The sequence below is a fragment of the Zophobas morio genome, unplaced genomic scaffold (assembly GCF_036711695.1).
Source record: "Zophobas morio isolate AGI-343-1 ecotype UQ-CSIRO unplaced genomic scaffold, CSIRO_AGI_Zmor_V1 ptg000017l, whole genome shotgun sequence".
NCBI classification, from domain to species: Eukaryota; Metazoa; Arthropoda; class Insecta; order Coleoptera; family Tenebrionidae; genus Zophobas; species Zophobas morio.
Window position 1 is genome coordinate 11,147,684 of NW_026972122.1, and position 22,514 is coordinate 11,170,197.

At 33.8% G+C, this 22,514-nt stretch overlaps 1 protein-coding gene across 5 annotated transcripts in view; it reads right to left on the minus strand.

Moving 5' to 3' along the window:
• LOC135130013 (uncharacterized) overlaps nt 1-19,847 on the minus strand; it is a 420,354-nt gene extending 400,507 nt beyond the window's left edge. For all 5 annotated transcript variants that reach the window (XM_064057308.1, XM_064057306.1, XM_064057302.1 and 2 more), the window contains exon 1: nt 19,550-19,847. The gene's annotated coding sequence lies outside the window, so the exon portion shown is untranslated. The remainder of the gene's footprint in view (nt 1-19,549) is intronic.
• Nucleotides 19,848-22,514: the final 2,667 nt, after the last annotated feature.

Here is a 22,514-nt window from a genome sequence, read left to right on the forward strand (position 1 = left end):
CAAATGAGAAGCTGTAAAATTCTTCAGCTTTTTTTTAAATAAAATATTGAGGAATCTTAGAATTATTCTACAACAAAACACCAGAGACTCCCGAGATCCTTTCAAATTCTGATGAAATAAGAAACAAATGTTCCTAATATTTTTTAAAATTCTTTTAAAAACAAAACACCACCGATCGTCGAGATTCTTTCAACTTATCTAAAAATAAAACACCAAGATGATAATAATAATAATAATCGACACAGACGACCTATTCTTTTGTACTTTTGAAAAATAAAAAAATTGATGCAAGGTTATTTCTACAGAACTTCCCTCGCACCTGAAATACAATAAAACAAATCCAGCTTTTTGGAAAAATTCGACAATTTTATATTTTTTATGAGAACCCTTATAATTTAAAATGAAGATATGTATGTAACGTTAAAGTAAATAAGTATAAAGAATCGTGCTGGGCGTACGTTCCAAATGAGTTTTCTGATAACGTCACCAACATTTTTGCAAAGACACATGGGTATATCACTTTGGTTAGCTGCAATGTAATACTATAGTAGTATTATATTCCCAAATTTTCGGGAAAACGGAGTGAGTCGTTTCCGATTTAATCAAAAATATAAATTGACTCTTTCGTTAATTTTTGTAAGTCACCCTGTATAAGAAATTTAAAAACTTGTAATGCAATGATAAATCACTCATCATATTTTGCACATTTTGAGATGACGTCATAAATTTTTGGGAAGGGATAAACGAATAAATTTTGCTTAACGATTTACCATGACTACGATAACCTTAAAATATTTACAAGATTTCAGAGCATTCGGTTTTGCAGTTTCAAAGTTACATTGCAAAATGTTGTTATTCAGTTTTGAATTTTTTCCAAAAATTCTGGACGTCTAGGGTGAAAATTCGACACGGATTCACAGAGCACAAGTGCAGGAGTACCTTATTTTATGAAATTAAAAACAACTTTTTATTATAAAGTTTGGAAATGACGCCATCCCAGTGGTGATGGGGACGATTAGCCAAATTTTAGTTTGTATTTAACCATCTACATGATATTCCTAATATACATAGAAAATTTGACAACAATCGTTCCAGTAGTTTCGGAGATTACTTATTTAATAAAAATGGATACAGACACCAGACAGACAGACGGAAACAGGAGACCGCTTTTTTTGTACTCTAGAGGTCATGACACATCGAGAAAATATGAAACTGGCAATTCGGTTGATGGACTCGATTAGTATACTTCCTTAGCTTACGCTCGGGAAGTAAAAACATTGATGTCAACAATGTTACAAGATTTCATAACCCCTAAATTACTGTTAACACAATATGTTACCAAAACTTTGTTATGACGACCTGTCTAAGAACAACTGCAAAATTTTGAGAACCGAAATCGGATTATTTTTACGGCAAAGTGTAAAATGTAAAGTTAAAAATTCAAGTGTGGGCGACACAATAAGAAATCGGTAAGCGGAGAAAGATAAGCTTCTCCGTAGTCCAGTCGTAAGGGCAACCGCCCGGCAAGCGGTAAACGTGTGGTTCGATTCCCACCGGAGAAGCAACATTTTTCTTGGCTTACCTACACAAGCAATTGTTAAACCTTGGGAATAATGTGCCGAGCAATATAATAATCTACCATCTTGACTCCTCTACTGCACTTATCAACGAAATAATGCCGCTCTTTACTTTAGCGGACCCGCGCATTTTTAACGGCATTAGTTTAAGTTTATTCACAAACTAAGGGTTTAGCAAAGTCAAAATTGTAAAACCACTACATTCCTTGGCTCACTATACAGAGGATGCTTGGACAAATGAATCGAAAAATGTCTTTTTTTTTCAAAAAATCACTGATTTTAAATTATTCTTTTTTTTAAATTTTGTTTTCAATTTACGAAAATATAATGCATTTAAAAAAGGGAAGAACCGTACGAAATACATAATGATTCCATCCATTTATAGATCATACCTGTATTGTACTTTTCAACCATTTATAAAACTACTGATAAATAACACAGAGAAAATATTAATTTTCCAACTAAAATTTTGACTAACAAAACGTCTTCCCAATAATGACATCATTCAGAAGTGACAATGCTAACCTTGTTCGCTAAACGCACCGACATTTTGGGTCAAGTCTGGAATTTGAAACAACAATCTTATTGTTAAATAAAATGAACAAGTGTTTTGTAAACTTATAACGGAAAACAAAAACTAAACATTATTACATAAATTATTGTCATCCTTCAAAGGAATAAAATACTATCTTTGTTAGAAATGATTCATTAATCCGCTGTTTATCCACCATACCAAAAACGACCCCTGACCATGAATAATGGGTGAAAAATATAGTGGAGACGCATCTACACGTTCAGCTCACAATTTCTCTTAACACGAAATGCGAATAATAGTAAATCAAACTTTACAGATAATCCAATTACAGTGATTAATGGTAGCTGTTTCGCACCTGTAATTCCATATACAGCAGACTCTTAACTGTTTTAATTTCACAGAGACTGAAAATAATTGAACCATATGCAAAGAACACTAATAGTATCTGTGTATTCTTAATTATAGATATTTTTAATTAATTACTCTGTCTGCTACAACTTCAACATCCTGTTGGCGGCAAAAACTGGTATAATTTATGTTTCAATTCGCTGTAAGAAAACCAAGAAGCTTAGAAACCGGCATTTTAATGACAAAGATTACACCAGCGAGATATTGCACTCTCTCTTTCAGAGAAAACAACATCCAGGAATATTATTCATCATCCGGAGGATTTGTGCTTTATATCCGCAGTATTATTTTTATTAAAGTGCTACTTTTTAACTTTTAGCTTCTGAGAAATACTAAGCTGATTTATGATCAATGCAGCTGGAATAAAACCCGAAACTAAGTACTAATTTAAACCAAATACACAAATGTGTAAAAAAATTGATCCTGTCCAACTGCACTTAAAAGCTGTGACTAGTTTTTATAAAAAAAAAATAATAAGAAAAATAACTCGAACCCACCCAAGCCATTAAGCGTTTTCATTATCTCTGATGTACCTACGTCTAAAAGATGCAGAAGCTCCTGTCAATCTTAGGGAAAAAAAGGCCAAGTTGCACTAATTAGGGTCTTGTAAAACCGAAATGTCGTCGGTAATCAGATGTTAAATGTCTTGACGGGAATTAAATTTTTATGGCCAATTTGAAAATGACTGTTTGTCTACTTCCGCTTCGTTTGTTTGACCTGGAAGTAACATGAAACCTGAAATATCGTCAGGTCATCACGAAAGGTCAGTTTGTTCACTACAAGAACGAAAGGGCACATTTCCTTACGACGTCCTTTGGCAAATATTGAACAGAGTTTTGTAAATAAAAATGAAGACGAGAATGTCAATGCTCTTTCCTGTTTAGTTATGACATACTCATAACTAAAGATAAACATGAAGAGATACATTGTAAAAGCCCCAGACTTAAAAAAACAATAATAAAACCTGCAAGGAATGTAGTTAATTATTCCCAGTAATAATAATCGTTTATGTCTTTGTTAATTCGTGAGAAAGCTAGATGAGAAGAGCAACTTTATAATTGCAGAGGTGTCGCGTCGCACAACCTTTCTGAATAGTAAAGCTGCTGATAAAATAAATTGGAAAACCGGATCTGTGAAATTCTTCACATTTTCCTGTCTGTGAAAAACAAATTAAAAAAAGTTAACGTGCAACACTTTCATTCTTTGATAAAAGAATTTTTCCTGATATTCATTTTAATATTGTCAGCATTCCGGGAAGTATTGATTTCCCTTTCGCTTCGGATGTGATATTACAGTATTCAGAACATCCAAAACCAACATCAGCATGCAAAAATATACAGCTTTAGCATCAAATATGTGCAAAAATTGTCTAAATTTACGGGAAAAATTGTTTTTAAAACAGCAGGAAACGTTCTGAACGCATTTAGCAGGTATTCTTAGATAACGCGGACTGTTGTTTCTCATAACACGACATTTTTTACCACTTGACTGATGACACTATTCGCAAAATAAACCGACATAAATAAAGATAAGGTAAAATTGTTTTATACTTATTTCTATCTCTCTTTAAAAAAAGTCCTTTGAATTTAAATATGTTTCTGGTCTCGCGGGAACAAAAAGTCCAAAGCAAAAATATTAACATACCAAATAACATCATTTAGCGGCGACTGACAGCCTGACAAGTGACCGATCCTGTTACTCTAATTGGATTTCCCTGAATTAAAAATAGCCTCTGTTCCAATTTACTTGGCCATTTTGCTTCAAATCATCTCTAAAGCGGTTACGCTATTTAAGTCGCAATGATCCGTAAGTAAAGTAAAAAAATCTAAAAAGTGTCTCCATGGAACCATAACCGTCCAAAGAAACGGTATAATTAAATCCCGTTTTATCAAAACAACAAGAACGTTTTATTCAAGGTATGCCAAGTGAACAGCCCGAGGCAGCGGCGTATGGTGGTTGCATTTTTTCATGGAAACGCTTCGTCTGGGGTCTCACATCTGAAACACCCACGCGTCTTCGTGACTCGCCCACAAAAGGAAGACCAAAGGGACGGGAAAAATTATCACGACGCGACCATATGGTACGCGTAATTATTTTGATTGCAGAGGATAACAGATCCTAATTAAACCCCATAACGGAAAAGTGGAAACTGCTGAAATATGCAACATCCTTGAAAAGTGTGAATTATTTTATGGCAGCTAAAGGTACACATAGAAAGGAGAGAAAACTAATATTTGAAAATATCGAATGCTGTATCGCGTTTGTAAATATTGACTCTGTGTATCACGGCCACTTTAATTCCCTTGTTAGCGGCAATTTAGTTTGCATTTTTAAGAGCAATTCACACTGATTTGACATCGCGGGAACAATTTTCGAGAAAATGGAAAACTGGTGCAAGTTTCCGTCTATGAAAATTGTTTGAAGACAATTTTTTGTGTATGAATGATGAGGAATCTCAAACTTTACATTTCACAGCTAAATCACGTAATCAAGACTTAAATAAACTGCGTAGCATAAAAGTATTAAGTAAAGTGAATATTGACATTTTGGGCGCTATTTCGGTAGCTGCCCTTTGATTTTTAGGCCCGCCCATGCCAAAATTGACAACTGTGAACTGACATGCTAACATTGCTGCTACTAATCCAGAATTGCCAACTCACAAACTGCTTTCAATTATTAAAAGTCACCCAGTATTACCTTCGATAGTTACTAATTCTTCTCGAATGAATCTAGAGATTTTTTTTTACATGCGAAAAATATTTATTTTGTATGTCTGTTTCCATACTGTAATATGAAACATTGTATGTTTTTGTTTTCGCTGTAGATATACACATAAGAGTTGACTTGTGTACATATACTCTGTATACATTATATGAAATAAATTATTTATCTATTGATCTATATTAAACACAAAACTTCCTATTAATTCACAACTTGTCGCGATTAATAGAGTATCATGAGATAACGAGGCACAGACATCCCTAATTATTTATTTAAATTTTCTAAATCATGCAATTGTGTTTCCTCTGTCAAGCTAAAAACAATGGCGTTTACAAAATGTCAATACTTCTGTCCGTTCACAAAATATACGGCCGCGGAGTTTTATCTGGGAAATTCTTAATATTTATGATGAGTTCCAGAAAAATATGTAAAATCAAAATGACCTCCGTAAGTACCTTTGAGTCGTCTGGCCGCTTGTGTACTGGTTTTTGAATCGCCACCCCCGAGCGAGAAACCGTACCACCGTCACCGTTTTTGTTTTGTCGTCGCCGTCACAAGTCGACACTGTCGTGTACCGCCACCGCGCTCCAGTCCGGGGTCGTCGTTCCGTCTTCGCGGGTTTTCCAGATTTCAAGGTCGCCGCCCCCAAGTCCAGGAAGTGCCCGTCCTGAAGGAAGTCGCCGCCCAGGAGGAACGACCATGCCGGACGTTTAATTGTTTTGTTTATTTAATTTGTGAATATTTTAAATTAAGATTATCCGTAAATTTTATTATTTTAGCCGTGTAGCTGGCGGCAGGGAATAAACCCAATTTATTGCGTAAAATGTTTCTTGCCGTTTTATTTTATTTTCTTATTTTCGCGGGCGCTCACCACCTGATATCCGTGTCTCCGGCTTTAGAGCAACCCCGGCGCTCCCCCTCCCCGGCGGCGTGAAGGTCGCCGCATATGCTTAGGTCGACCAGACTTTTTGTTATATCAGCGAGCAGCGACACTAGTCGGCCCAAAGCTTGGCACCCAGGTACGCAGCCACTACACGTTATCGGCGAGATTCCGGAGCGTCACTGTTCGTCACACCGGAATTTCGTCGTGATAAATCGCTTAAACTTCAAACGTCAAAGTGACAATAATGCATAGACGTCCAAGAATTTCTGGCCGAGACTTATGTTGTTCCGCTACTTCAACATTATATAATTTAATTTTGAATCTGCAAAACCGAATGCTTTGAAATCTTGCAGATGTTTTAAAGTTATAAGCATAATAAATTTTTAATCAAAATATATTTACTAATCGCCTCTAAAAAACTGATGACCTCAGTCAAAATTTTGCTATCTCTTCCTATCCTATTTTAATCCTATCTAAAATGTCCAAAACATGATGAGTTTATACTTGTGGATTATTATTCCATTCATTTTTTTGGATTTGCTTATACAGGTTGACTCACAAAAAGCATGAATCAGTCAATTTATTTTATTGAATAAATCACGAATTGCAAAACTAAATACTTTGAAATCTTGCAGATGTTTTGAAGTTATTGTAAGCACGGTAAATTGTTAATCAAAATATACCTGTTTATTCCCCCCAAAAAATTGATGACGTCATCTCAAAATTTTGCTGAATGAATTCTACCCAAAATGTACAAAATATGATGAATTTTTACTTGTGATTTATCATTGTATCCATATTTTTTAGATTTGCGTAAACGGGTGGCTTAAAAAAAGTAATGCATGAGTCATTTTTTTTATTGATTAGATCAGGCGCGGCTCAGTCCATTTTCCGAGAAAATTTTGGGAATACAATACTGATATTTTTCAATTTCCATTTTACACTAAATAAAATAAGTCAGTGAAATAAAGAAAGGAGGTGGCCGAGGCTACATTTAGCTTTTTTCTGGTTTTATCAGCAAGCAGTATCCCTGCCCACCCACCCTCTCTTCATTCCAGTGATTACACTTAATATAGTTCAATCATTTACCAAAATCAATCTTACCTTAACAAGTACTAACCCCGCCCACCCGCCCTCTATTTTCTTAGAAGGTATGTCGTTTGCCACAATTAGTCTTATCTTAGCAAGTACTACATTGCACCAATTCAAGTTCATATACATGTCCTTGCAAAAATGGTGATGAGCTCATCACAAAATTTTGTAAAGTAAAAACTCAACTCGAAAATGTCAAAACAACTTTGGACCAATTTTTTGATTAAATAAAGACGGGTATATTCTCACCTTTTCAAGAAAATGGGGTAATTTTCTCAACAAAAAGTTTATTATAAGGTCATAAACATAGATAATACACAATGCGAGAGAAAAAGATAGGAAAAAAAAGAAAGAAGGGGTTTAGAATCGAACGCCTGCATTCCTTGGCCACGACCGGGATGCCTTACTGCTAATGTTTATTATACCGTGCATTATGTTTTTGCAAAAATTTGGACAGGCAGGAAAAAATTCAAAGCGGGTTCGTACACCACACGTATAGGAGTATACTGTTGTGTAAGAGTTAAATCAAACAGACATAGAATACTTTGGAATGACGTCATGAAATTGGTGGTAGGGATGATTAGCAAAATTTTTGTAATCTAGCATTTAACCATCTTCATTATATTTCTAATATACCTACATACAAAATTTGACACCAGACAGACAGACAAACAGACAGACGGAAACGGGAAACTACTTTTTTCGCACTGTAGGCGTCATGAAACGTCGCCATTCGTCCGATGGACTCGATTACTATACATATTGCACTGTGTCAAGTTCACGTTCCTAAGTGGTAGCAATGCGCCAATTAAGAAACTCAATAACTACTGTTATGTTAAGTTTCGTCTTTAATTATTGGGACTAATAAAACTTTATTCTATTATACGAGTATTCCATTCGTGGCGTTGCAAACCTTCGGTCTACGAATTAGCTAGAATTTACTTTTCAAGACTGACATATCTAATGGTAGATCTGTTAATGTTTACCCGTCAAAAAATGTGCCTGACTCTAATAACCCCCCTGTCGCCAAATTTAATAAATGAGTCTAATCCACTTCTAAACATCTAAAGACATGCCAATGCAAAAACTGCAAACTCTGTCTCGACTAAACGTAATCTTGCCTGGAAGGCAAACGAGGCATTTACGTGAAAACATCATAATGACCTCTAATGAACACCTTAGAAGTAGGTGGAGCAGCTGGGATTGTTGATTTTTATAATTTAACACCGCCATCACGATTATTTTTAATGACCGTCAACTTGTTCATCAGAGCTTCATCTAATATTTAAGAAGTCTCTTTGGCAAACTTCGCTTCTAGAAAGTTGCAAAGTCCAGAAGCCATGCGAAGTTAGCGAATAGAACGTTTTGTTAAAAGTTCCGACGACATTTTCACGGCGCGGATCGTCAACGTACGATTGTTTCACTTTTAATTACAATAGTTAGTAGTTATCTACGTAAGAAGAAATCTCTGAAAACATCTTCGTGTAAAAATAAACACCAAATAAACAATCCAGTGGAGCGCAAAAGACGTACAGTACTTTACCACACCATAAAGCCGTGAATTAAAAGGTGTTTAACCCAGGCTGAAGTTCACAAAGCCGTAAAAGCAATCGCACAAAGCCAGATCTTCAATTCGGCGATAACCCCGAACAATATCATCACAAACAAATAATAAAATTTGATAAAAACGCCAATAATTCTCTGACAAGATTCCGTTTACTAACCATTAAACGGAACAATACAAACAAGGCCGAGGGAAACTAGGGAAAAACTAAAAATGGCAAACAATTTCGGCTGAACGAACGCACAAGGGGTCAAGAGATCGTTTTTCTCATGGAGGCTGCCCTAAAACCAAACAAACATGCAAATATATCGGCGTGAACGTCAAATAAATTCCCTTTAAGAGCATGTCCGAGTCTGGCCCTTAACTTTTAAACAAACTAAAAGAACGGGCCCAAAAGGAAAAGCGACAATTCCATTCAAACATGAATAACGATATCCATTTCCAGATGACGTAAACATCTGTTTCGGTTTCTCTCTTTAAACGTGAAATGAAATTTCCATTTTAATTGTGCGGGTGTTAAGTATTCTTATGGATTCAACAGGTTCGATTCTGCAGGGTATCGATTTAATCCGATACATGGGTTTGCCAAAAATTTGCAGCTGAAAGGGTTTATGTGGCGGAGATGACTTACCAAGTGCCCTTTTATGACAAAGCCGTAAGTAATCCGGCCTTTATAGCACGAAGCGAACACAAATGACTGAACATGATCATTACGCAATTATTGATCAAGAAGGTGGACGCAAAGCAAACAAGAAAGGCGTTAAACAGTTGCTAACGAGACCGAAAGAGAATGCTGTCTAAATGAAGAAGTTAATGCTGGATGATCTGTCATGACGGTGCCCGTTATCTCGTTATCTATTCTGTTACCACTTTTTATATTACCTGGGACGAATGACATGTACAAAATAGATGCGAAGTTTGATGGATACCTATACACCTGGCAAGTATTAGTATCGACCGAGGCAAAAGCGAGGTTTATTAATATATTCGTAACCGCAAAATTAAACACAAGAGATGCAATTATTTGTTTATGAAATGGAAGTTTTATATACATAAAATGGGTCCCAAATAAGTAATTTTAACAAAAACATTCAACAATAGCCAATAAATTGTCCAGACAACTATTAATAAGAGAAGTAAACAAACGGCAAGTTCTAAATTTAAATTTCATCAATGACTCACTGAAAATACCGCTATAAATGTTCTTTAGGTAAAAAGTATGAAAAGGTGTACGTCGATGTCCCAGTTTGATTGTTCCAGTCTACTATTTTAACGATTTCGTGGACTGCACATTTCACATGTAGATACACTTCTTTCAAAAATTGTTTCAAGTGAGTTTTTCCATTGCAAATTTATATTTTAAATGATTATGATAATCTTAAAACGTCTGCAAGATTTCAGAGCATTCGGTTTTGCAGTTTCAAAATTAAATTGCTAAATGTTACAAAAATTTTGACTCTTTTTCCAAAAATCTGGATCTCTAGGGTGAAAACTCAACACGGATGCATACACTACAACTTCAGAACTATTTTATTTTACAAAATTAAAAACAAATCTACTATTGTAAATTAAAAATTCTAGGGGACATGAAACACCGAAAAAACATGAAAGCCCGACGGACTCGACTACTTAGCTTACGCTTAGGAAATTAAAGTATTCTTGCAGAGGTTGCTTTTCTGAATTGATTAATGTATCATACTTGAATCACCCATACTGCGCCACTGTGTTTGATTCGAACGCATTATGTTACGAAAACACACTCTGTTGATTTGTTTATATTTGGCCTGGAAATGTCAATACGATTTTTCCACCGGTGATAGAAAATGGAACTCGATTACACCCACACTGGCAAAAATATTAAGCAAATATTTGGAGGTCCCAAAATATAAATGGTTGTTTTTGAGTCACTCTGAGTCAGGCTTACGTAGTTACGTTTTATGAACCTAAAGAAGAAGAAGGTTTAAACAATCTAATTCAACCTAAACGAGTCCAGCACACTTCTAAACAATACTCTTGATGAATTGTATTTACTAATAAAGTCAGTACAAATGTCACCAATTTGTTTAATTCAATGTACTTAGGATATGTTGATGTAGATTATTCCAATAAATGGAGTTGTGGGTGTACATCGAGGTTATGAGCGAAGCTAAACGATCTAAATGTATAGAAGAACAGGGAACGTCGTTGACCGTTAAAATTATTTAAACGCCAAATAAGGTAAAACGGACATTCGTGGTCGAGAAAATTCCTAAAACATTAAAGAAATTTTGTCACCATTTTACTTTAAGTGTTAGTTTAAGATCACATTCATCAAGAGTAGAAATCACACACAAATAAGGTCCCAAAGTAAAAGTTGAGTTTCATGCCAGTAAAATATTTAATCTGTACGAAAACCTATTTTAGTTTACGGGAACAAAATACCAAAAAACATTTGATTGCTTTCACTTTCACCATGTTAATCAATCTCGGAGCATTCATTATTACTCATGACAAATAGTGAAATTCAATTTTACGTCACAAAAATTTTGAAAAAATGTACTATGCAACATATACATAAAGACGAATTTCGTATTCACTACGCAAGTTTCTATTTTTGAGAGTCTATATTGTTTCACTTCTTCTCATACAAAATAAGTAACTAATAATAATCTAATTAATAAAAATAAACAAATTTTGATAAAAATGATAATAACTAATTAATGAAGTTCGAGTATTCTTCAACTATTGCACCTCGTGGCATGTCTATCTAATAAACTGTTCATAATTTTTGTGTTAAATTGTTTGTATTTACAATTGTGCTATTAATAATTTACAATATTCCGGCAGTCTGGAAACTGCAGATCCACTAACACTAGATTATCTAATACGTTCTGGTCGAGTGGCATTTACTCTGTGACAACATATTTATTCCTTAATTGTCTAAATGACACCAGTTTGATTATATTACAATTTTGCATACGTACGTACAGACGTGTTCAAAGTACGGACTTTGAATATATGAAAGATGAACGTTGGTTCCTGCACGTTTACCTGGATCCATTGTGTAACATCCGTTTTATTTCTTCATTATCCTTGCGTATTATATAAATTGCAGTGGTTTCACGGCTCCATTATTCAGCATCCAGATGCACACAAATCGAGAAGTTCCAGTAAATAATTAGATCTGCTCTACACCAAACGAAATAATTTTCATTTTGTTAATAAATTTACGAAAGAATTTTTTTTTAACAAACCAGTAACTAACAAAGAATATTTTACTTTTACAAAAATTGCCTTTTTTACTCTCAAGCAACACAATAAAATTTAATGAAAAACACCCTATACATATTTCATATAATATAGTATTAGACACAAAAAAGTATATTTCTTGGTTATTTAAATTTCGAAAACTACATTTATGAAACTTGTGACTTTAAACTTAATATCAAAAATTAATAAAGAAGTTAACTTAAATCACTTCAATTGTTAAGATTCGCTGCGACGGTCGACGCGCTATCCCCACCTCCAGTCGAACCGAGCTGATTCCTATACAATTGTGTTATGAGCTGATGATCTTGAAATAGCTGAAGCGATTAACCAGCTTTCAAACAAAAAAAAGACACATTGAAATCGATTCATTCGTTTGAGAGCTTTGGTGCCACAGACTGACACACAAAGCGACAAAGGCTTCAAAGTTATAACACCCTTCTTTTTGCATCGGGGGTTAATGACAGTATACTATAAAGAGTGAAATCTTTACGTGCCTGTTTTGGGTGTCATTAAACTTCAATTCAGTTTGGTAGGTAATATTTAATGCTCCCTTGAACAGTGTCTCGATTATTATTAATAAAATAAAACCGACAGAAGTGCTTGTTTATACAATGTTCCACTGTCGTACAACATGTCTTAAACGAAACATGTTGTACATGAAATTCTGTAGGTTACATTTCAAAATAATATTTTTTTCACATAAAGTAATTAAGTTTCTCTCCTTCCTTATATGATCTAAATCAAAATAAAGAAAGTGGTAATTTGAAAATAATGATCATTTTTCAACCTTCCGTAATCAAAAGGTAATTTAAATAGTATTGCACAACACGTTAATGACCACTTCCTCTCAGGCGAAGGTGTATGTTATTATTCAGAACAGATGTTCTAATAGCATACTACTCCTAACGAATTTGACACTAACATAAACACATCACATATATAAAGATTTGTATCTTCAAGTTGAACCACGTTTTTTGGCAGCGGCGCTAGTTTTTTCCTTCATCTGGAACGATTAATTAAACGTAACACATGGACACTTAAAACTAAAACTACGACAATAAATTAGATTACACGAACCTATACCACCTCCCGTCGCTTTAATCAGCAACACACCAAAGGCTAAGACGTCAAGACTTGTAAGTACACATCGAATTGACTCTATCTCTGGCATCAATTACTCAAGAGCAGTGAAGGGGAAAAGAGGCATTTAGAGACTTAGATTTGTATCTAAAGGATCAATCAAGGTCGCACGCGAAGTCTATTATGAGATGATGAGACATACTGTAACACAAATTGTTACTAATGTATACTACGCGACACACAGGCCGATGACCTCTAGCTAACGGAAGACATTAAGACCATATGGATGAAAAAATAAGGGTGAGAGCCACCATTCATCGCAACAACAAGAATAATGAGCCGTAAGTCGAAGACAGAAGCATTGTTTACACAGTTCAATACAGCTTTACTCTAAATCTTGAAATCTCGAGTACACGATCCACAAAACGACAAAAATCTTGACGTGCTCGAACAAACGAGTCATACAATTTAAAAGATGGAACGGGGGCGCTTAGGGCAAACAACACAACAGTTAAAATACTGTTACTCGACAATGAAGGAAATGGTTGGTAAAATGGGTACAAGAAAACCGCAAATGATAAACGACGTAAAAAGGGTTGCTTGGAGGGTGTATGGAAAAAGTTGTCACCATGAAAGGAAACAAACCAGAGAAAGGCATTGTGGTAATTGATGTGACGAAAAACGATGCGCAAAAAGTGGAAGAGGGACAGATCTCGGCTAATTATGTACGGTAATTAGACGAAATAGGATTTTCAAGTGGAGGAGAAACCCGTTGCAGCAAAAATATCGTGACCGCTGCGAAAGTTATAGAAAAACAATTTGAAAGTAAATTATAAAGATGTATTGAAAAACACGTGGTTAATCATACTGTCACCGACAATAATAATTTAAGTAATAGAACTGATTTAGTTAACTGCAATACGTGGGATCTTTATCACAATTTTTAATTAACCAGCACATCAAAAGCAACTGTCTTTGTAAACACCCACTCATTTTAATTTACACTAATCGGTTTAACGGCACTATACAATATTTATGTGATAGGACACTGCTTCCTATCTACTTGTAGCACTTGTTCCCATTCGTTACTGACGTGAAAAGTGAGGGTGGACCCACTGCAACGAAAGCACCCAAGATAAACGAGATTTTATTTACAACGTTGAAAAATAGTAATACAGGTTTGCAGTCTCATCGAATACAATACAACAATGATCAGTAATAATTTATTTTATGGTTGAAAAAACCTTTCTCTTGTAAACACCGTTACCGGATTTACTTTTATTTAGTTGTTTTTTAATTCTTCCGAGTATTTTACACACACTACAACAACTGGAATATTTTTACAAGTGTTAATATAACGCACATGAATTCTTTTGACATTGGAAAAAATTAATTCTATTATATCATTAAAATCTGAGGATTTCTACGCAAATTAGTTCTATACTAATTACACTGTTTACAATTTCGAAAACTGTTTTCGTGTTAACAAAACTCACTGCAAACAAGTGAAATTATGTGGAATTCACAAGAGTTACTCACTGAAAGTTGGTGGAATTGTTAAGAATCATCTAGGAACTAATCGGAGTTGGAAATATCTTGAACGCAATTTTGAACATGGGTTCTTGAAACTACTCACTAAGTAATTGCGCTCCGAGTTTGAACACAACTAATCTGAGAATTGTCCATTTATTGAAAGGAATCCCTTCCAATTACTTTGTGCACACTGAAGATACTAAAATACGAGTATATTTCGAATTTTAATTAAGTATACTGAAATTTTCTAGGATTCATTCAATTTCTGTTGGGGTTTGCCAAAAAAAATTGGTCTAAATTTATTTAGCCAGAACAACAGAACAAAGACAATTTCTTTGGGAGTCAAGTTGCAAACTTTCAAATTTTCGAGAAAATAGAGTCAATCGTTCTTGATTTGTTCAATAAAAAAATTGCGACCCATTAATCAAGGCGGATTCATAAATCACAAGTATAAGAGTGTGTCATTTTATAAAATTTAAATGGCGTTTTCTAAAGAAAAATTTGAGGGAACGTCATCAAATTATTGGTGAGATGATTAGCCAAATTTTGGTTAGTTTGAAGAGAGAAGCTTAATTTGGTATATTGCAAATATGACCTATATTTTTTTAACTGATTTTGACACATCATTACTGTGATATAAAACACTTGGGTGTTTATTTCAGTTTCAGTAGATGACAAAAAAAGTTATGAATATGAAAAAAATTAAAGTTGAAACAAAGCACTAGTTACGACTTTATTTTACTAACAATTAGTAAGATTTGTTTCAAAAAGAGGTCATTTAAGCATCTATTCGAACTGCTGTCCGTCACGCTGGACACGAAACTTCTTAATTAGTTAAATTACTCAAAAAGGGATAAACATTTAACTTTCTAAATCACGCAGAGGTCGCAAATATACTAAATCATTTATGTATCATCACAAAAAGAAATCTAAGGGGCGTTACATCTGGACTGCAAGTTGGCAATAAAACAGTCCCTCTAGTTCACCATTAACGTTCTTCAAAATTAAAAGGAAAACATTTTCGAGAAGAAGCCAGGATCGTGACGTGGACTCTATATATGTGCGTCATATTTGCATTTTACTAAATTAAGCTTCCCCCTTAAAACTACGAACTGTGGCGTTTACAGAACTTCAATGTTTCTGTCCATTCCCAAGATACAAGGCCTCGGAGTTTTACCTTTTTAAAGTAAATAATAAAAAGGTGATAGAGGCTTCAGTAATTTGCCGTTATATTAAAAGGTCAGACTAAGGTATAAAGTGTATGTGAAAGATCAAACATTCAAAATCATAACAATACAGTAACTATACTAGGAACAGAAGTTAAATCAAATCATTTTTAAAAAGAAAAAATTTTAAAATGGTGTAATTCTGAGAATATTTGGAACATCAAATGTTGAAGACTGTCTCATATTGTTGCAGGAACAACGACAAATACAGTGTGATTTAAAATAAACGGAATGCAATGAATTGAAAAATTCTTATCGTCATGTCTCCCTTGCTTCCTCGGGTAAACGCTGCTCTACGTGCAGCTCATTTGACGGTCTGTTCATAAAGCGCGTATTATACCTTCAAACTTTTAAATCTAGTTAGTAACACTTTTTAATTCCAATTAGCTACTGGTCTTAAAACGTTACTGGATTATACATAACATTTTCTCTTCTCGAGACATAAAACACAGCACTGGTCAAACTGTAATTAAAGCAGCAGTATTTCAACTGGTTAAAATAAAACAAAATCGCCAGTTTAGTTTTACAATTTTTCTTGTGTTGCAAAATTTACATAAAATTATTTATCGTTATTAATTTAACTCTATTCAAGTCAATTTACCATTACTGTATGTATGGATTCAATCAAAATCGAAGTTAAATTAGATTTAGATCAACTTAGAGGGAACATAATTATAGACGTATTTGTACTGCAACTACACAATGACAAACTAACTGGTGGCTATTTTCAACAGGATGGAACTACAGCCCATACTACACACGCAACATTAAATTATCTCAATATTTAGCTACCGGAAGAATTCAGTTTTTAAGCGTGGAAAGGACAAGTTGAATGGATTAATAACGCAAATTACGAACGTTAACCTGAATCAAGAAGTGATTCCAAATATTTTTTAAAATAAAAACGTACGAATTAGACATCGTCTGCTGCAAAATGGAGGCCATTTTCAAATGTTAATATTGTAAGTCATTGAAGATGAGAAGATTTTGAAAAAAATATTTAATTTAGTTAAATTTTGAAAACATGTATTTTAAGTTTAATGCAAAATTTTAATTTTTTAACTAAATAGCTGAAGGTTGCAAATATTAATAGAACTCCTGTTTAATATTTGTACGTAACTCCAAGCTATATTTTAAAACATGATACCTTATCTTGTGCTTGTGTTATACGTTTTAAAAATACATCACCAACTTAATTGTACAACCTACTTTAAGGAAAGCCGATCGTAAATGTAAATTTATGGTGCATAAATAAGTTCACTGTTCGTATGCTCGTATGCACAAAACAAAACAACAATACAAACACAACGCCAAAATTCACAAATATCGCATTAAATTTAAATATAAAAACGAAATTTATTTAAAAAAAAATTATTTTACCATTTTGCTATTAACATACTTTTCGTGAAGGCAGTTGAAGGTTTTTTTAGCTACTCATGAAATATAAACTGTAACATTTACTAATTAAGATTATTATTGTTATATCTGCTGCATAAAATTCTTAGCCTAAACGAAATTACTTTAGTTGTAAGAACCGGTGCTATTCTTTTTGAAAAACACTTTTCATTTTAATGAATGTGTCTACGAAGTAGACAATCAGCAATTCAGATTTTAACAAAACCATTTTCTATAACCCACTCGACCTACAAAAATTTATAAACACGTTATGTATCTCGATACTGATGGTAACAGCATACACATAAACGGGGTGCAGACACCGCGGAGTAGACCATACGCGCAAACATCAAGGCCGGAAATTTACGTTGACGATTATTGTTCCGAAAATTTGCCTTAAAATTTACTTGCTTTAAATTTACAAGGATGGAAAAACCAAAGATTTATTTTTATAGCGGAAAAACTAAAGTGATAACTTTGATAAAAAAATAAATATATAAATAAATACTTTCAATAACACAGAACAGATAAATAATTTAATGATTTTCTTAAAGTCACGCACTTCACAGATTTTTTATACACATTGTGTACCTCGATAAGAATGCCAAATATTTAAATTAGAGCAAGAGATCGAAGCTACAAAATTTGGTACAATTTAAAAGTAACGAATGAAACGTCATCATGAGACATCTAGATTACGGTTGCTTCTACATATTTTTTGCTTATTGAAGTCTTTGTCACTGTAAATATATAGACCCACCCGAGCTCACCATTTTTAGTTGCCCTCAAATATCCATCCATCCAAAAGCTATTACCGTAAATCATATATTTACCAAGATTACCTACACTGATCCTGTAGAAAAAACTGACATCGTATTTTATTATCACCTCGCAATTTTTTACTACCCCTATTCTTTGAACCTTCGACAGCATTAACAACTTATGAGAAAATTCCTCCACTGGCTTGCTCTACATTGGAAAAAGTGTTTTTCTAGAAACACAAGCATATCAGCTTAAGTACCGTATTTTACCCATTAGCTATGATACAAAACAAGTAGGTGTAAACCAGCATAACAAAAATTAAACGTATTATTAATAACTATCACCAGACAACTCACAATTATTTATAATCATAAACTTTTCAAATCTTTTTTTGAGCAGTGGCAACTACATTTCATTAATTATTGTTGGCCAATTCTTTTTGCAAAATACCAAATACCCACATCAATGTTTATTCGCCCCAAAATCCACACATAAGCAATTAGCAGGTGTCTGCAAAATTTTATGAAAGGTATTTAGCTACGTTATAAAAACACAGCCTGCTTTCTTTACCATAATAACAGAGTAAGCAAAATTCGTATTAGCATACTGCATATGATAATCAGCATATGCACCTACGTATTATTGGCCAGAAATTCGAAATCGAGGGCCCCTCCAAACCTAATTTAAATATAAATATACAGACCAGAAATGCTCAAAATTTCTGCAACATACCAACTGTAAAATTATACTGTTGTGCAAATTGCAGCGAAACTTCCGCGCGTAATTTTAGGTCGCGATAAAACAACATTTGCAAACAAAATTCTACCGTTATCGCTTCTTTTTATCGCAAAAATAATTATGTGTATAAATATTGGGGATCCCACAAAGATAGAACCACATTTTTCTCACGGAGGTTGATATTTGATTTAACCATAAACAAAACGTGGAAGTTTTGGCACCTACAAAACAATCAAAGAAGTCTGCATAAACAAACAGTTTTCATCTGAAGCACATCATAATGCAAAATAAACAATGAAATGAGTTGTTTATCGAAAATGACGTCTTCATCGTTAATAATATTAAATCATGCATATCGTGTTAGATCATCAAAATATTTTCATCACAGCGTTACAAATATTTATTTTTACGGCTCCTTCACAAGACTCTCCGACGCCCCAACTTCTGACACACCAAATCAAATGAAAATGTTAAGAAATTCCAGAATTTAAAACTGGCTTTGAGTCGAGTTCTTCACGTGGGTTTTCTTACGACACAGGTAAACTCGTCCTATGCTCGCACCCAATCAAAGCGATTTACAACTCAAAGGTTAATTTTTTCCGCAAAACTGCACAATGAAATCGCGATTAAACCCGTAAAAGTAATTAATTAAACTTCACGCTGCGCCGGCAAACAAACAAAATTTACATCCCCAAACATCTGTTCATTTCACTTTCATTTCGGCGGCAGCGCAGCTGGGAAAGTGGAAAACATCGCAGATATCCGAATGGAAATTCAATAACGTACCTTAGGAGGAGGAGTCCATGCGACGGGGTAAAATCCAAAACTAAAATACGGATAAAACAAAATCACAAGAACGCACGACAAACACAAAAAAAAATTGTTTAATCAACGCAAAAACGGGCAGGCACAAATTAATAATAACACTTGCGGGGGGGAATCACTGGCTCGCAGAGCCGTTCCGGTGATTAGGGATGCGAGGATGTCACTGTTACGTAAGATGTCAATAAAAACATAAACACATGGTCGAGAGCAACTGCAACGCGTTCGAATTCCTCACTGCACCGCGGTCCACAACACACTGGTGTGCGCCCGAAGAAAATCTCTATCGGAGGCCTTCGCCGCCTACGGCGCATATGTGGACGCTTGCGCCTCGATATCAAATTCTTCCCAAACTTCACGCATTTTTTTCGCTAATTGCTTGCATCGATAATTGCGTTTTTGACGTCACAGGTGATTTTTTTTCTAAAAGTGAAACCGCTTATAGATAGTTTTGGCTAGTTGTTGTCGTAGCGTCTTAGCATTGTTATCTAGTTTTGTATTTTTAGAGATAAACTATGAGTCATTTATCAATCAAAATAGCAAACGAAAGGATTGTTTCAGATATGTTTTTGAATTAATTAAATTGTTTAAATAAGATAAACTTGATGCGTGACCTCTAGTGTTAAGTAGTCGCACTCTTTCTCGAATGAGCGGCGGAGAAACCTGCAGTATTACGTGTTTGGGTATTGATTGGACTAGCGAAAATTTTGGAGATGGGGGTGAGTGACCCAGTTCTTGGGAACAGGCACAGGTGAGAATAATTAAGGGATGTATATGCAGGAGCGGGATGATAAAATAGGAAAGTTATATAAAAATATTATTATATTTTTTCTAGACTGGATTACCATTTTAATGAATTTAAATTGCTTTGTAGTATTTGATAATAAATAATTGGTGCTTCTAAATTTTCCTTCTAATTTTGTAGCACAGATATTTTATAGTTGTCTTGAAAATATTACTTAATCGTAGTTAATTGAGAGAAATTTACTAAACGAAGGGCTTAATATTCTATGACTATGACTAGATATTAACTAATTTAGTGTACAACAAAACATCCAGCTTTTTCGAAAAATTATGAAATTTGGTTTTTCGAATTTTAGTTTTTTTTATGAGAACCCCTACAAGTTATAATAAAGATGTATATGCAATGTTAAAATAAATGTAAAGAAGCGCGCTGTGCGTATGCTTCAAATGAGTTTTTCCTTTATAAAATTTTTCAAGGATATCTACATTAATTTGGATGGGTGCAGTATAATACTGATAATAACAGTATTGTATCCCCAAAGTTTCGAGAAAATGGAATGAGCCGTTCCGGATTTAATCAATAAAATAAACTGACTCATTCATTTTTTCTTGGGTCAGCGTATATTAGCAATTTCAAAAAATATGAATTCTTAGATTACGCTCAGTATCTAAATAGCCAAATAAACCTTACATTGATTAAATATATATGTATTTATGTATTTAATCAATGATTCTACTTAACAAATAATAAAATTTTATTTTTTTACGGTTACAACACTACTGTTCTCCAAAATTTCGGAAAAATGGGGTCAACCGTTGTTGATTTGATTTTTTTGAATCAGGCTATAATTATAAGTAGTGCTATAAAAAATATGAATAGATTGATAAACCACAACTATAGACTCAAAATATTTTGCACATTTTGGACAGATGTACTCAGCAAAATTTTTAGATCAAGTTTTTGGAGGAAATAAACAAATCAATTTTTATTGGCAATTTAACATGTTTACGTTAACCGAACATTTACATGAATTCGGAGCATTGGATTCGTCACTTTCTAAGTTAAATTTTAAAATAATGGCTTTGCAATAACGATTTTTTCCAAAAATATATGATATCCAAGGCTCTAATGTAAAAAAGTAATGGCAGATAAACTACAAATATGGGAATATTTACTTTGCAAAATTTTGAGAACTCATGAAATTGATTGAGATGATGAGACACTTTAGATTAGCATTTATAATCTATTCGTTTAGGATATACCTCATAAAATTATATAGACCCCACTTTACAAGAGGCTGATCCTGGATTAAGAACCAAGCAGATTCAAAAGATACTGTAACTGCATCTGCCAACGATAAGATTTACTGCATCTCCACCTCATCATCAGGGGCTCAGTATTATCATAAAATTTTATGTGCTATATCCTAAATGAAACGAGTATAGTACCATCTACACGAGATTCGTGAACTGAACTATTTTTCCAAACGAAACCGAACCTTTCTTTTGTTATAATTCATCATTGTCATTTCTTAGTCTGAGACTACGTTGCAATCAACTTTAGTTCCAAACGCGCATGGGTTACGGTTTGGAGAATGAATTCTACATATTATAGTGGAAAGTTTGTCATTGATTTCTTGGTCAGTTCTGTAAGAGCAATAAAACTATTTGTCTAAATTATTATAATATAGTGTAAATGGTAAAAAGCTGATCAAAATTTGTCTACTCGTCCCCACAACAATGCAATGTCGTCACCTCAAAATTTCGCATAATAAATTTAATTTAAGTTTTCTGTAATAACATACTCCTGTACTTGTGGTTTATGAATCCATCATGATTTCACCCTAGACATATTGTTGAAAAAAAAAACAAATAAATGTTTGCAATTTATTTTATTGATCAAATAAAGAACGTTTACCCTATTTTCCAGAAAACTGGAAATACAGTAGTGTTATATTAGTATTACACTGCATTTGTTCAAATTGATATACATGTCTTTCCTAAAATTTTTTAATGGAAAGACTCACTTGAAACATACGCATAACATATCTTTATTTTCACTTATAGCGGGTTATCATAAAAAATAAAATTCCCAAAATCAAATTTTATCATTTTTGTAAAATATGAATATCTTGTACTGTACTTCAAGGACCAAGGAACTCAAGGAAGTTCTCTCTGGATAATA